We start from the raw sequence: 16,212 nt of genomic DNA on the forward strand, positions 1-16,212 counted from the left end.
CATATGCTTCAAGTAATCTAAACATGCTCAAATCCTCATCAATTGCTATTAAAAAATCTGCATTATAAAGTTTAAAGGTTACCTGAGTCGCAGAAAATAAATATAGCAGTGAAGAATGAGAGCTCAGCAACAGAAAGCGATAGAGAACAACAGCAAAATCAGCAGAAATCCAGCAGCAAATCGTGTTTAAATAGTCCGAAAAATTTAGAGAAGAAAACCAGAACTAACTCTAAAGAAGACTTCTACTTTTCTAAAGTTTGCACTCTAAGATTCACTCACAAAGCGTAAAAATTTTCAGCTTACTAAAGTATTCAGCTGCTGATTTTTTGTTCAACCATATATGTGTTCAAGCAACTCTCAAGATCTCTCTCAGTGTAAGATAGAGTGTGTGTTTTTATAGGAGAAGAGTAGCCCTTTAAATAAGCAAATAAAGTCAAATTTTTTGGACAGATTTTGGTTCACCAAAAGTCTAACTTTGTGTGCTAAACACTGTTCAAAAGATGTAAAAAAAGAAGTATTATATTTGTCACCACATAATGACTTTTGAGTTTTGTACTCCAAAGTCTTTGCACAGTAAAAAAAAACCAAATTTGTACTATTCCTTCTTTAATTTCGGCTTTTATCAACATAAAATTTAAATACTCAAATCCAATATAAATAAATTCCCTAAGCGCTTGAAAAATTTATTATCAACTATCATGACTAAGTGAATAGCTATTTCAAAGCTAATGAATAACTAATTATCAGTGATTAATTACTATGAACGACTAAGCTAACATAGATTAAACACAACTAATAATAAAAATATAAATAATAATAATAAAAATAAAAACAAAAATCATAAATTATGCTAAACATAAACTAACTACAATACAATTAGTAAAAATAGACAAAGGAAACAAGAATAAGGGTATACCAAACGAGGGCATTCGGGGTGGTCGTCGAAATTTGGCCGGATTTTTAGTTGCCGGATTTTCGGGATGGAATTGACATCAATAGGTAGGTCTTGATGATCTCTATCCGTTGATGTAGGTATTGTGGGGGTGGTAGTGGCCGGAACTTCAAGATTTTGGGCAAAAAAATGGAGGCTAAAGTTTCCTAGGTCTAAAATTCAAGGAGTTTGAGGGGTTTTTGAAGGATTTGGTTTGGAGATATGGAAAGAGGAGGTTGTGGAGATTACATGGTGTGAATTTAGGGGTGTTTGGAGGTTGACCGCCGCCGGTGGGTGATTTTCGACGGCGGAGAGAAGAGAGAGAGAGAAGAGAGAAAGAGTTATGGGGGAAATAAGGGAATATTTCAGATTTTTTAGGCTTAAAATACCTCTTGAGAGATCAAATATGGACCATTAGATCAAGGGGTGATCAATGGGTGAGATTTGATCTTGGATCACTTAATGAAACGACGTAGTTTTGAGGCAAAACTACGTCATTTCAGACCCTTTCAAGGGCAGCCCCTTATCTTGCACTTTTGACCACTTTTTCTTTCAAATTTGGCCCAATTTCTTCCTTAATCCTACTTATTAAACTAAATCTATACAAACAAATAAATTAATTAAGTAACTTATTCAAATAATCAATTAACTAGATTAATTCACCAATTAAAATAGTTAGTTAATTCCTAAAATGCACAAATAAACAAAGAACTATTTTTTGGTATTTTTATGATAGGAAATATGTAATCAAAGACACAAAAATTGGGGAAAATAATTAAAGTAACATAACACTAATGACTTTAGGAGGTGTTAAAATAGTGCAAAAATTAGGTATTCACAGCTGCCCCTCTTTGTTCGAGAACATGAAGAGTTTTCGTGCAAAGAAAAGTGAATGCCATGGCTAATATTTTCTCACATATCACTCCAATGAAAGCATTTTCAAAAAATGGTGATCGAACCTTGCTTCCGAGGTTGCCTACATATCCTTGTTTAGAGGAATCAGGTCAGTGTAGTTCTAGAAAAATTTAGTAGCTGGGACTACCGGACACTAGATTTAAGACTGTTGTTGTTGTTGTTGTTGTTGTTGTTGTTGTTGTTGTTGTTGTTGTTGTTGTTGTTGTTTTTGTTGTTACTGTTACTTGCTGCTTACAACAAAAGGAAAAGAGAAGAGAACTACATATGTCTACAAACTAAGAGTTACAAAATTCCTAATCTATGTGTCTTGTGGAGTCAAATCTTGATTCTTGACCCACTCACTTGTGTTGGCCTTAGATTGGATCTTGATACTCTTTGAAGAAAAGATTATGGCTTATTTTCGGTCACTCGCCTTCCTGATTCGAAATTGAGAAGATGAATCTTGAGATGCTGGGTCGGTGACACATTATCAAAATTAACTCCAACTATCTTGTGATCGATAGATTTCTTTCTTCTGATGAGATACTGAAACCACAAACTTTAATCGTCACAACATGTGCTCTACGGCAGGGCCTGCAAAGCCATCAAAGACAAACAAAACCAGCAAAATTTTCTGCCCCAGTTTGGCACTGAGAAAATTTTGCGAGTTATTGGGTAAAGCTGAAGATCAGCTTATTTTATATGAAAGATGCATAAATGAAACTAAAGGCTCCGAAAAGGATGTTCTTATCTTAGGTGTAAAATTAATATAACTTGGACTTAGGAGGTACATGTCCCATGGGTAGCATTGGAATGACTGTGAGATTGAAGGGCTCGAACTAGGAATTACGTCTCCTTGGATTAATAACTCATTAGGAAGTGCATCTCCTTTTAGAATAAACACGGTTGACTCAAGCTAGGAAGTGTGCCTCCTACGAGTGAGGTTGAAGGACTTGGACTAGGAAGTGCATCTCCTAGGATTGGTGTTTTGGATTAGGAAGTGTGTCTCCAATTGGAATGACTCAAACTAGGAAGTGTGTCTCTTACGAATGAGGTTGAAAGACTCGGACGAGGAAGTGCGTCTCCTAGGATTAATGGTTCAGATTAGGAAGTGTGTCTCCTATTGGAATGACTCAAATTAGGAAGTGGGTCTCCTACGAGTAAGGTTGAAAGACTTGGACTAGGATGTGCGTCTCCTAGGATTGGTGGTTTGGATTAGGAAGTGTGTCTCCTATTGGAATGACTCAAACTAGGAAGTGTGTCTCCTACGAATGAGGTTAAAAGACTCGGACTAGAAAATGCATCTCCAAGGATTGATGGTTCAGAGTAGGAAGTGCGTCTCCTATTGGAATGACTCAAACTAGGAAGTGCGTCTCCAACAAGTGAGGTTGAAAGACTTGGAGGGAATGTAACCAGGAGTTGGCGCCCTGTATCGCTGAGAAAGATATAACCAGGGGTTGGCACCCTGTATCACTAAGAAAGAATATAACCAGGGGTTGGCACCCTGTATCACTGAGGATGAATGTAACCAGGGGTTGGCGCCCTGTATCACTAACAAAAAATATAACCAGGGGTTGGCGCCCTGTATCACTAAGGGGGAATATAATCAAGGGTTGGCGCCCAAACTAGGAAGTGTGTCTCCTACGAGTGAGGTTGAAAGACTTGGAGGGAATGTAACAAGGGGTTGACGCCCTGTATCACTGAGAATGAATGTAACCAGGGGTTGGCGCCTTGTATCACTAACAAAGAATGTAACCAGGGGTTGGCGCCCTGTATGACTAAGGAAGAATATAATCAAAGGTTGGCGCCCTGTATCGGTGAGAAAGAATATAACCAGAGGTTGGCACCCTGTATTACTAAGAGAGAATATAGCCAGGGATTGGCACCAATTATCGCTGAGAGAATGTAACCAAGGGATGGCGCCTTGTATCACTTAGAGAAAAAGTAACCAGGGATAGGATACCTTGTATTAAAGTGGAACCTCACTAAGGATTAGTGTACCTTAGGTTGGAAAATACAGCTAGGAATTGGTGTACCCTATACTGAACATGCGACTAGGGTGTGGTGTGCCCTATATAAAAAATGGGACCTCAACTAAGGACTGATGTACCTTATGCTGGAAAATGCAGTGGTTGATGATGTAATTATGGGCATGCCTAGAAAGAAGAAGTAGAGTCTTTGAAGAACTTACCTTTGGTGACATTCGTACTTTGAGAACTTCATTTCTACGCTACTTTGTTTCATGCTTCAAACAAAGAAAGATTTATGAGTTTAACAGTGGTGGTCGGTTTGTGGCCTTGATGCCCTGAGTAGTTTGAATTTGAGGCCACCTTGGTGAAGAAGAACTGATTCTTTCAGTGCGATACCGAGTTGCTCGGATACTCTGTATTGCTTTTTGGAAATCGTAGCTTTTCATCGTTGCCCCTGACTATTCTCATACCCGAATATCTAAGGTGTTGTTGAACCTTGTCTATAAAGCAAGTCTTCACTTTGGAGGTTTTTTCCTTTAAAAATCAAACTTGATTATCTTGCTCCCGATATCAGTTTGTGTCTGTGGTGCTATCAGCTTTTCCCATGAAGCAAGTCTTGCTTAGTGACCTTTTCGATTTCTTTGAAACACTTTGTTAGGCTTATCAGAGGACATCAGAGTTGGATTTGTGCCTTTGTCAATATCGTGTATGCACTACATCATTGTTTTGCACTTTCGGGGAACGGTGACCAATTTTGTGGCCCTTTCTTTGTTGGCTTCTAAGCAAATAGACCAGCAAAGTTTTCTCTTTGGAACTTTCGTCTGCATGAAATCTCATATCCTGTTTAATCTCAACAACTTATTGTGCATGTTGCCTTCTGGATATGTCCTCTTTGATGTGCTAGGATAGAACTCGTTTTGTATAGTTAAAAAGCTGGTAACAGATTTTGCAATCATTTCTCTTTTGTTTTTACAAAAACTGACTCAAAATAATAATGCAAATGAATAAAATAACGCGATGTGAAAATGAGAAAGAATAGTATTTAACTGAAAATGCCACTTTACGAGGAGAGAAATATAGAATGGACTCTTTTTAATATGGTAGCCAAACTTTAATGATCATGACATGCATTTTGGATTGAGCGGCCAAATCTATCCAGCCAATCTACCCTTTCTACTTGTTGTTCCTTTTCGTTTTTGAAGTTGGCCTCTTTGTGCCAATCATTTGCATAAAATCATAGCTCACCTTCGACCGGTAGTGCCCCGGAAGGTTTTCACCAACCGATCTCTCTCATTTATTTATCTCTACTTACCATCACCTTACAATGCCCATGGGGGTTTTCACTAGTAAGACTCTCTCATTTTTTTTCTTTTTTTCTTTTTTTGCTTTCTTGTGTGAGCAACTTGACATTGTTCTATGTCGTGTGACAATTATTGCTTATTACGTGCTTCGCTTGGCATTCTTAAAGATTAATTGGGAGGTCTTTATTTTGATGGCTTTTGAATAGGGTTAGAAAGAAAGGGTTGTATGAAGGCTCAAAATAGACTCAAGATGATGGGGTTGTATACTTATAACTCTTGGAATCGACTCTTCATAAAAATATTTTTAAAAAAACAACTCCTGCCCCATTTTCAGATAGTGAAAATTTTTATTTTTGATTTGGTTGGACTGAACCCTAGTATAGCTGCCTACGTATCCTTTAAAGGAATCAAGTCAAACGTAGTACAAACTAAAACGAAAGATTTCTTTGTTGTTTTTCTTTTTATTTTTCATTTGTTTTTTCTCCATTCTTTTTCTTCTCTTCTCTTTTTTTTAAAAATAAATTGACCTAGCTCCTATTTTCTGGTGGCATTTTTATTTTTTTGGACTTTGACTCTATAGTTGATTCCAAAAGAGGGGGGTCAAAAAAAAATAAAACATGCTCAAAAGGGGTGACGAAGGGTATAAAGTGTTTAGGTAGCAGAAAAATGGCCTCCCTGCCTCAAGAATGCCAAACATACTATCTCTTCTTAAGTTCGGCATTGATAGACATGAATGTTTTCTTGGTTTTGCCAGTTGTACAGCTCCGTAGTCAATATCTTGTTCGCAACAAATGACCTTTTACAAATTTGATCCACATTTTTTTGGTCTTTGCCTTGATGTGAAATGATACATTTTAGTACCAACTAATCCATTTTAAATTCCCTGGAATGCACCTTCTTTGGAGATTTAGGTCATCTTCCCTGATATGATTAGATCATGGCAGGCCGTGGCAAAAAAACCTTTCATCGATTAGTCCAACTAGGCTTCAAAACCTTCAATTATCCTTAAGCCGGTATTCATGATAGGTTTGAGATAAACATCTTTAACCTCTACGGATATGACTAAATTGGTTCCATGTGACACAGGTTTATCATCAAAGTTATTCAACCTCTTATTTATCCTTCGAGTATTTTTTCTCGATTCAATTCAAGATTAGACAGACTTTCTAACTAGCCGAAAACTCTGCATGCATGTCATGTAACTGAAATTGGCGTGAAAAGAACTATATATACAAGAAGAATTAAACACAATGGATAAAATGACACAAAACGAAAAGTTGCATTTTATTGATTAAAGGATAGAGAGGTTTGATGACATGACAAACAAACAACATCTAGATCACAACCTCGAAGTAATCCAGATGGTAGAAATTATGACAAAATAAGTTACCAAAACTCCTTTCCGGCAAGGAGGGGAGTGACTTTCCAATTACCAAGCTTGACATCTTAGCTACGTATTTGCACATCAGCATTACTACTGAATTCAATAAGATTACTTTGGAATCAACATTCAAATTTTGACTTTTTGGTCAAACTGTTCCCCAATATTGGCTATCGGATTTCAGGACTGGCGGCATGAGAAATTTCATAGCAACCAATTTGTCAAAAGAATTGGAAGAATTCTCATGTCCCTAACATCACAGATCGTCTCACACAAAGCATTCCATATTGCTCAAACTTAGTAAGAGTGTCACGACCCAAACTAACCCCTGTCGTGATGGCGCCTATCGTGGAACTAGGAAAGCCGACTCATTTCTAAAATAAATCGATATTTTCATTTCAAGGATAATTTCAATGTTATTTAACACAAAAACCTTCGTAAAGGAGTTCTAATCAAAATAAAAGTGCGAAAGGAAAAGCCCGACATCGGGGTGTCACTAGTCATAGACATTTACTACAATCTGTCTAACAATATCAAGAATAACTCAGTCTAAAAAATAGCTAAATACAACTAAAGGAAGATAAGAGGGAGAAGAGCAGGGCTGCGATCGCCAGGCAGCTACCTTGCTATCCCGGGAAAAACAATCTGCAATCAAAACAATCAAAAAGCGCTACCGTGTCTAGCTACACCTGGATCTGCACACAAAGTGTAGGGAGTAACATGAGTACGCCAACTCAGTAAGTAACAACAATAAATAAAGCATGAGTAGTAGTGACGAGCAATAAATCATATAACATTCATATCAGAAAATCTCAGTAAAATACCACATGCGTTTAAAATCAGCATTTGAATCAAAACATCTCGTTTAAACCCAGTTCTAGAAAAACAAAATTATTTAAAGATATTTTTCAACAGTTTTCAAACAGAGGAAAAATACAAAGGTGAGCAAAAATGATGAAATCATAAACAGCCCATCGGGCAAAACATCACTCATATACACCCCCTCGGGCAAACCTCACAGTCACTCGTGCCACTCGGGCATACCTCACAATCACTCTTGCCACTCGGGCATACCTCACCATCACTCATGCCTCCCAGTCACTCAACACTCGGCACTCAGCACTCGCACTTAGTAGGTACCTGCGCTCACTGGGGGTGTGTACAGACTCCGGAGGGGCTCCTTCAGCCCAAGCGCTATAATCTGCACGGACAACTCACGTGCTGCATGGACAACTCACGTGTTATAGTAATAAAGTATGCTGCAGGCGGGCAGCCCCGATCCACACTCATCCTCACAATCAGGCCCTCGGACGATATCAAACATGCTGCGGCGTGCAACCCGATCCCATAAATATGCAACATGCTGCGGCGTGCAGCCTGATCCCATAAATATCCTCACAAATCAGGCCCTCGGCCTCACTCAGTCATAAACCTCTTAAGCTACTCGAGCAGTTCAGTAAAAATAGGGCATTCGGCCCAAAACAATATTTATATGCATCAAAATACAGTCATAAAACTGAGTTATGCAGTAAACAAGTAGAACCATGACTAAGTATAGATTTTCAATCGAAACCAATGAGAGGATAGTAAAAAAAGGCCCCTAAAGGTCCAAATAGTACTGGCACAAGGCCCAAACATGGCATTCAGCCCAATTAACAGAAACTCTTTCTAAAAACACATAAGTATCATATAATTTCCATAAAATATACAACTTTACAGTTGCTACGAGATGGACCAAGTCACAATCCCCAATAGTGCACGCCCACACGCTTGTCACCTAGCATGTGCGACACTAAAAATAGTAGAATGATACAAAATCCGGGGTTTCGTACCCTCAGGACTAGATTTACAATCATTACTTACCTCAAACCGGTCAAATCTCTACCCCGCAATGCTCTTTTCTCTGGACTCGGCCTCCAAATGCTCCAAATCTATTTACAATCAGTACAATACAATCAATATACGCTAATGGAATGAATTCCACAAGAAAAACTATCAAATCAGACCAAAATCCAAAATTGGCTCAAAGCCGGCCCCCGGGCCCATATCTTGAAATCTGACAAAATTTACAAAACTAGAGAGCTCATTTACTCACGAGTCTAACCATACCAAATTCATCAAAATCCGACACCGTTTGGTCCTTCAAATCCTTAAATTAAACTCTTAAAAATTTCAAGCCCTAATCCCTCATTTTCACTAATTACAATGATTAAATAACGAAAAATCACCATGTATACAAGTATTAGGGCTCAAGCAACTTACCTCACTGATAGCCTTGAATCACCCTTCAAAAATCAATCCAAAAGCTCCAAAACCGTCTTGAAAATGGTGGAAAAGAAGCAAAATCGCGAAGGGTTCTATTTATGGTTTCTGCCCAGGTTTTTTGCACCTGCGGAAAATTGCACACTTCTGCGCCACCGCACCTGCAAAAAAATCCATCGCAGGTGCGGAACTCACTTAGGAGCCCAGCTTCCGCATCTGCGGCCCAAAACCCTACGCCTGCGAAGGCGCACCTGCGCGTCTACTCCGCTTCTGTGAAGCCTGCCCAGCATCCCCCTTTCTGCATCTGCGCCCCAGGTTTCGCACCTGCGGGCTCACACCTGCGACTCTTTCTTCCGCAGGTGCGAAAATAGCAGTAGCAGCAGCTTCAGCTGCATTTTCCAACTTCGACAAATCCGTTAACCACCCGGAATCACCCCGAGGGCCTCAGGACCTCAAACAAAAATACCAACAAGTCATATATCAACATACCAACTTAGTCAAACCTTCGAATCACTCAAAACAACATTAAATCATCAAATTTCCCTCGGATTCAAGCCTAAGAACTTGTAAATTTCCAAATTCGGTAACCGATGCCGAAACCAACCAAACCACGTCCGAATGACCTTAAATTTTGCACACACATCATAAATGACGCTACGAACCCATTCCAACTTCCGGAATTTCATTCCGACCCCGATATCAAATTTTCCCTGCCGACCAAAAATCACCAAATTTCCAATTTCGCCAATTCAAGCCTAATTCTACCACGGACTCCAAATCAAATTACAGACGCACTCCTAAGTCCAAAATCACCTAACAGAGCTAACAGAATCATCAGAATTCAAATCCAAGTTCGTTTACACATAGGTCAACATCCGATTGACTTTTCCAACTTAAGGTTCTAAATACGAGACTAAGTGTCTCATTCCACTCTGAAATCACTCCGGGCCCGAACCAACTAACCCGGTATATCATAATATAGCTTAAGAGCATAAAGGAAATAGAAATGGGGGAAACGGGACTATAACTCCCGAAATAACCGGTCGGGTCGATACATCCTCCCCCACTTAAACATACGTTTGTGCTCGAACGTGCCGAGAGTTGTTCCAAAAGCCAAGAAATGGTTGTGTAACCTTCCCATGCACATACTCGGGGGTGATCCCATGCCACCATATCCCATACAGGTCTGATAGAACAGCATAACTGAAATTTCTCAATTCAACCTAGCCCACAAGCCTTCGAATCAAATTTCCAACATCCAAAATTTCCTATAAGATCAGAAGTTCGCATCTACATACCGTATAAGTCTGAACAAGCTATACTAAAAGCCGTAACCATAACTTAAATACTCAAATTCAAATACCACATAGCTCGGATGCTCGAAGTAATGATTTCTAATCACAGTATATACTCAAATCATCCCAGCGTCGATAATAAACCTCGTATCAGACAAAACCTCGTTCTAAAACCTTCGTACACTGCCGATGATGAAAGAAACATACCGAATTCATAACCATTCATTCTAGGCCCAATAACCTCGTCTTATCCAATACGACTACTCTAGTGACATGACACATCAATACAATCTAAAGCCACAGCCCTTGCAATCCGTGCACCAGATAGCAACATTCCAAATGTATCCAATCGTAACAACGACCCTATCCAAATACTGGTCCATATGAAATACCTCAAGCCACCATGCTAAAATCAATAACCATGCGTAATTCGACATCAAGTACCCAAAGTTCATTACCATAACCACGGAGAAGCAAACGACACCATGCCACACAAAACCCGAAAGAACATGACCAATACGCCATCAACCAAGCAATATCTAGTACTATTCTCGCTCAAATTCTGCTATAAGGCCACAATAGAACCGCACCATAGGTGCATGTAACCAACGAATCACAACTCCTCGTAGCATAGAAGAGTAACTCACAGATTATTTCAGAACACGAATAATCTTCACATCAACCGAATGGCACATCCTTCAATAATAGCAGTATGGAGCCAGCCAATCCGGCTCGGTGTAGAATACACATCCTAATTGGGTCTACCAATGGGCCCCAAATCAACTCTGCTCAGCCACCAATAGTTAAATAACCTCCGAAAGTCCACAATGAATGAATCATAGCACATTCTATCATCTGGATAGCTCCGGCCACAACTTCACAGTCCACAACCATGAAACAATCTTCTCCTGAGAACTCCCAATCTCCAATTCCATAGAACACACAAATCACCATATTTGATTCCACCTCCACCGCCCGAATGCCTAACACCTCTCTCATACACAATCATCCCACGAGAAATACTTTAAAAATTCTTCCGTGCCACCTGGCAAAAATTTGAATATCAGCAGTCGATCAACCGGGAGAGTGTCGCAATACCAGCGAAGTACCCATAAATCAAAACACGCTGTCCCTTCTGAAATGTACACTCTCATCAAGCCATACCAAATAGTAATATCATTTACCTAGTCATCTGAAACCGTCCATGCTGCCTTAGAATTTATGTCCTTCCCTTCAAAACTGAACTGTGACCTTGTACATGTAAATCTTATTCCTCCACAACACACCACATCTATTATACCATTATGTGACAAGCATAAGAATTCCATTATCAACTCTAAGTCACTAGCAAATTACATACCTTATTAGTCAGAAACCTCTTTCTTGATTCTTTCTAGGAGAAAATCATAACACACAATACGTTCCGTACATCGGTAGAAAATATCCGGTTCAAACCATGGTAGAACCCATCATGAACACTTTGAAATCTATTTGCACATAACGAAGCTATCTGAACTGAATTCCTCTAACTCCACCAAGCCACACAGGTTGCCAAATTCGAGAGCATTGCCATGAAACACCTGTAGATACTAGCCACATCATAAGTACCCAAAGAACCGATCATACCCATTACTGTGCTAACCCAACCTACTACCAAGCTGTCCTATTTCTCCAAGATCTTTCTAAATTGCAATCCAAATTGCTACTTTTTCCTTGTTATAACACTACTATCCTTAACTAAAACTTACCCCATGAACTGTAGCATAGAATCATGCCGCCCTAAGGCTTATAAGACGCCTGAATTCCCTTTTATATATCCCAAAGGTTCCACAAACAAAAATGCTTACTCCGAAGAGACTTTATGTGAACCTAAAACTGTTTCCTTCACCTTTTTGATACTGAAATGCATAATTCACAATGATATAAGATGCCACGAGTCTTAACACCATTCAATGCAACTCCCAGTTTTCTAGCCATATTTTATAAATATTGAATCCATTGGAACCATTCTCGAGAGTTATCCACTCTACTCAAATCTCGAATTAACCGACCAAACGGACCGAAACAACCTGTGCCCCATTAGAGTGTAATACAACTTGTGTCCAGAAATTCCTTTACCTGAGTCATCCTCGATCTCGACCTCTACAAGTCATAACTGATTCACCGGTATACCCCAAATCGAAACTAATACGACCCATAATCGTGCAATCAACTCGTCGATAGCAGACTCCCCCACTTAGCCTTAAGCTGTAATTATATAAAATTAGAATGCGTAAGGATTTCTACTTCTCAATTACCAAGGTCTTGCACCGTTAACCTGCCAGACTTCTCGAAGTCTTTTATTAAGCCTTTCATGAAGATTCTGAATCTCCAGCCAAAATCACACACGCGACCTCCTATCGGGTAGTAAGTAATATTTCTCGCAAAAGCTTCATCAACATCACGCCACCGCTAGCTGCACACATGAGATAACCCACATGTGGAATTCCTTACCGACATCTTCCAATGACAATGTACTGAGTGCAATGACCACTAAATCCGTAATTTCTCCTGAGTTCTTGCTCGCCCACTATTTGTATAAGTCTGCACTTTCCCTATTGATATCAACTGTATGTCAACAATACCTTCTGAACTCAAGTCATATTGCATCTGACACGATAATCAGATCTTCACGCCTCTATTCATTTCAAATACACTCCTTTCTGCCATATTCAATTTTTCTTTGTACACTAACCATCACTCCAAATAGAGTCTGCAGGTCGATTCACATACTAACACGATTCCAAACCATTCTACACTTTTTCAAGGCGCATGACTACCTTACTAGTGAATTCATATGTTAATCTGCCACTCTTACTTCGGTTAAATCATCTCCTTTAAGAAATTTCTCGACCTCTACTTCTCCTACTTGACCTGCTAGTACTTCAACCACCGCGAAACACTTCCCGTCATGTCTTCCCTCATACTTTCCTATCCAACTGCTGCATCAAATCGAAATGTATCTATGTCGCACCTGAACCAATAAAATGTTACCGACTCTAAGTCTCTTCGAAGATCATCTTTCTCGAGCCATCAACATCGAAAATACCCATTCTTAACCACAATTACTACACAATCACTTACTCTCTTGAGTCCAAACTCTTTGACAAGACATGAGAATTTAATTTGCCCCAAAATGTAGCAACGTGAAAGATCCTTCAAAACATTCACACTCGAGACCGTACATCACATCAAAACAAAAATCAAGCGCCCAATGGCCTTCCTTTACATTTCAAGGAAACACTTCTCGTCACATTCAAATCGTCTTAACACATCCCGCACTTACATCATACTCATCACAAAGCCATTCCACCGCTCATCGAGCCACGAATTCCACTCGTAGGGGCATTACCGAATATATGAGTATAAATGTACAGGTTACAACTGAAGCTACCGAGCCAAAGCTACGGTTTAAACCTGGCCTCAAGTCCTCCAGACTAGCCCATCACCAAAACACATAATACACATCTCGAACCTCGATCATAGAATCACAAGCCGGCGATGCACAACTGATACCGAGCGCTCATGTGCGCATACGAATGCGTGGAAGGAATTCAAAGAGTTATGTTTCAAGCTGAATCAATTTTGCACGATAGAATACAAGAAAGTGAAATTTTCCTAAGGGTTCTGCAACCTCTCGAAGATAAGTACAGACGTCTCCGTACCGATCCGCAAGACTCTACTAAACTCGTTCATGACTCATGAGACCTATGTAACCTAGGCTATGATACCAATATGTCACGACCCAAACTAACCCCTGTCGTGATGGCGCCTATCGTGGAACTAGGCAAGCCGACTCATTTCCAAAACAAACCGATATTTTCATTTCAAGGATAATTTCAATGTTATTTAACATAAAAATCTTCGTAAAGGAGTTCCAATCAAAATACAAATGCGGAAGGAAAAGCCCGACATCGGGGTGTCACTAGTCATGAGCATCTACTACAATCTGTCTAATAATATCAAGACTAACTCAGTCTGGAAAATAGCTAAATACAACTAAAGGAAAATAAGAGAGAGAAGAGCAGGGCTGCGATCGCCAGGCAGCTACCTTGCTATCCCTGGAAAAAAATCTGCAATCAGAACAATCAACAACCACTACCGTGTCCAGCTATACCTGGATCTGCACACAAGGTGCAGGGAGTAACGTGAGTACGCCAACTCAGTAAGTAACAACAATAAATAAAGACTGAGCAGTAGTGACGAGCAATAAATCATATAACTTTCATATCAGGAATTCCCAGTAAAATACCACATGCGTTTAAAATCAGGATTTGAATCAAAACATCTCGTTTAAACCAAGTTCCAGGAAAAAAAAATCATTTAAATATATTTTTCACCAGTTTTTAAACAGAGGAAAAATGCAAAGGTGAGCAAAAATGATGAAATCATAAACAGCCCCTCGGGCAAAACATCACTCATATACAGCCCATCGGGCAAATCTCACAGTCACTCGTGCCACTCGGGCATACCTCACAATCACTCTTGCCACTCGGGCATACCTCACCATTACTCATGCCTCCCAGTCACTCAGCACTCGGCACTCGGCACTCAGTAGGTACCTGCGCTCACTGGGGGTGTGTATAGACTCCGGAGGGGCTCCTTCGGCCCGAGCGCTATAATCTGCACGGACAACTCACATGCTATAATAATAAAGTATGTTGCAGGCGGGCAGCCTCGATCCACACTCATCCTCATAATCAGGCCCTCGGCCGATATCAAACATGCTGCGGCGTGCAACCCGATCCTATAAATATGCAACATGCTGTGGCGTGCAACCCGATCCCATAAATATCCTAACAAATCAGGCCCTCGGCCTCACTCAGTCAAAAACCTCTCGAGCCACTCGGGCATTTCAGTAAAAACAGGGCATTTGGCCCAAAAGAACATTTATATGCATCAAAATAGAGTTATAAAACTGAGTTATGCAGTAAACAAGTATAACCATGACTGAATATAGATTTTCTATCGAAAACAATGAGAGGATAGTAAGAAAAGGCCCCTAAGGGTCCAAACAGTACTGGCACAAGGCCCAAATATGTCATTCAGCCCAATTAACAGAAACACTTTCTAAAAACACATAAGTATCATATAATTTTCATAAAATATGCAACTTTACAGTTGCTACGGGACGGATCAAGTAACAATCCCCAACAGTGTATGCCCACACGCCTGTCACCTAGCATGTGCATCACTAAAAATAGTAGAATGATACAAAATCTCTCAGGACTAGATTTACAATCGTTACTTACCTCAAACCCGTCAAATCTCTACCCCGCAATGCTCTTGTCTCTGGACTCGGCCTCCAAATGCTCCAAATCTATTTACAATTAGTACAATACTATCCATATACGCTAATGGAATGAATTCCACAAGAAAAACTATCAAATTAGACCAAAAGCCGAAATTGGCTCAAACCCGGCCCCCGAGCCCATATCTCGAAATACGACAAAAATTATAAAACTAGAAAGCTCATTCACTCACGAGTCTAACCATACCAAATTCATCAAAATCCGACATCGTTTGATCCTTCATATCCTTAAATTAAACTCTTAAAAATTTCAAGCCCTAACCCCTCATTTTCACTAATTACAATGATTAAACAACGAAAAATCACCATGTATACAAGTATTAGGGTTCAAGCAACTTACCTCACTGATAGCCCTTGAATCACCCTTCAAAAATCACTTCAAAAGCTCCAAAGACCGACTTAAAAATGGTGGAAATGAACCAAAATCGCGAAGGGTTCTATTTATGATTTCTGCCAAGGTTTTTCGCACCTGCGGAAAATTGTACGCTTCTGCGCCACCGTACCTGCGGAAAAATCCATCGCAGGTGAGGAACTCACATAGGAGCCCAGCTTCTGCATCTGCGGCCCAAAACCCCGCGCCTGCGAAGGCGCACCTGCGCGTCTACTCCGCTTCTGCGAAGCCTGCCCAGCATCCCCCTTTCCGCATCTCCGCCCCAGGTTTCGCACCTGCGACTCTTTCTTCAGCAGGTGCAAAAATAGCAGTAGCAGCAGTAGCAGCTTCAGCTGTATTTTTCAACTTCGACAAATCCGTTAACCACCCGGAATCACCCCGAGGCCCTCGGGACCTCAACCAAAAATATCAACAAGTCATATATCAACATACCAACT

The sequence above is a fragment of the Nicotiana tabacum genome, chromosome 23 (genome assembly GCF_000715075.1).
Source record: "Nicotiana tabacum cultivar K326 chromosome 23, ASM71507v2, whole genome shotgun sequence".
Classification (NCBI taxonomy): Eukaryota; Viridiplantae; Streptophyta; class Magnoliopsida; order Solanales; family Solanaceae; genus Nicotiana; species Nicotiana tabacum.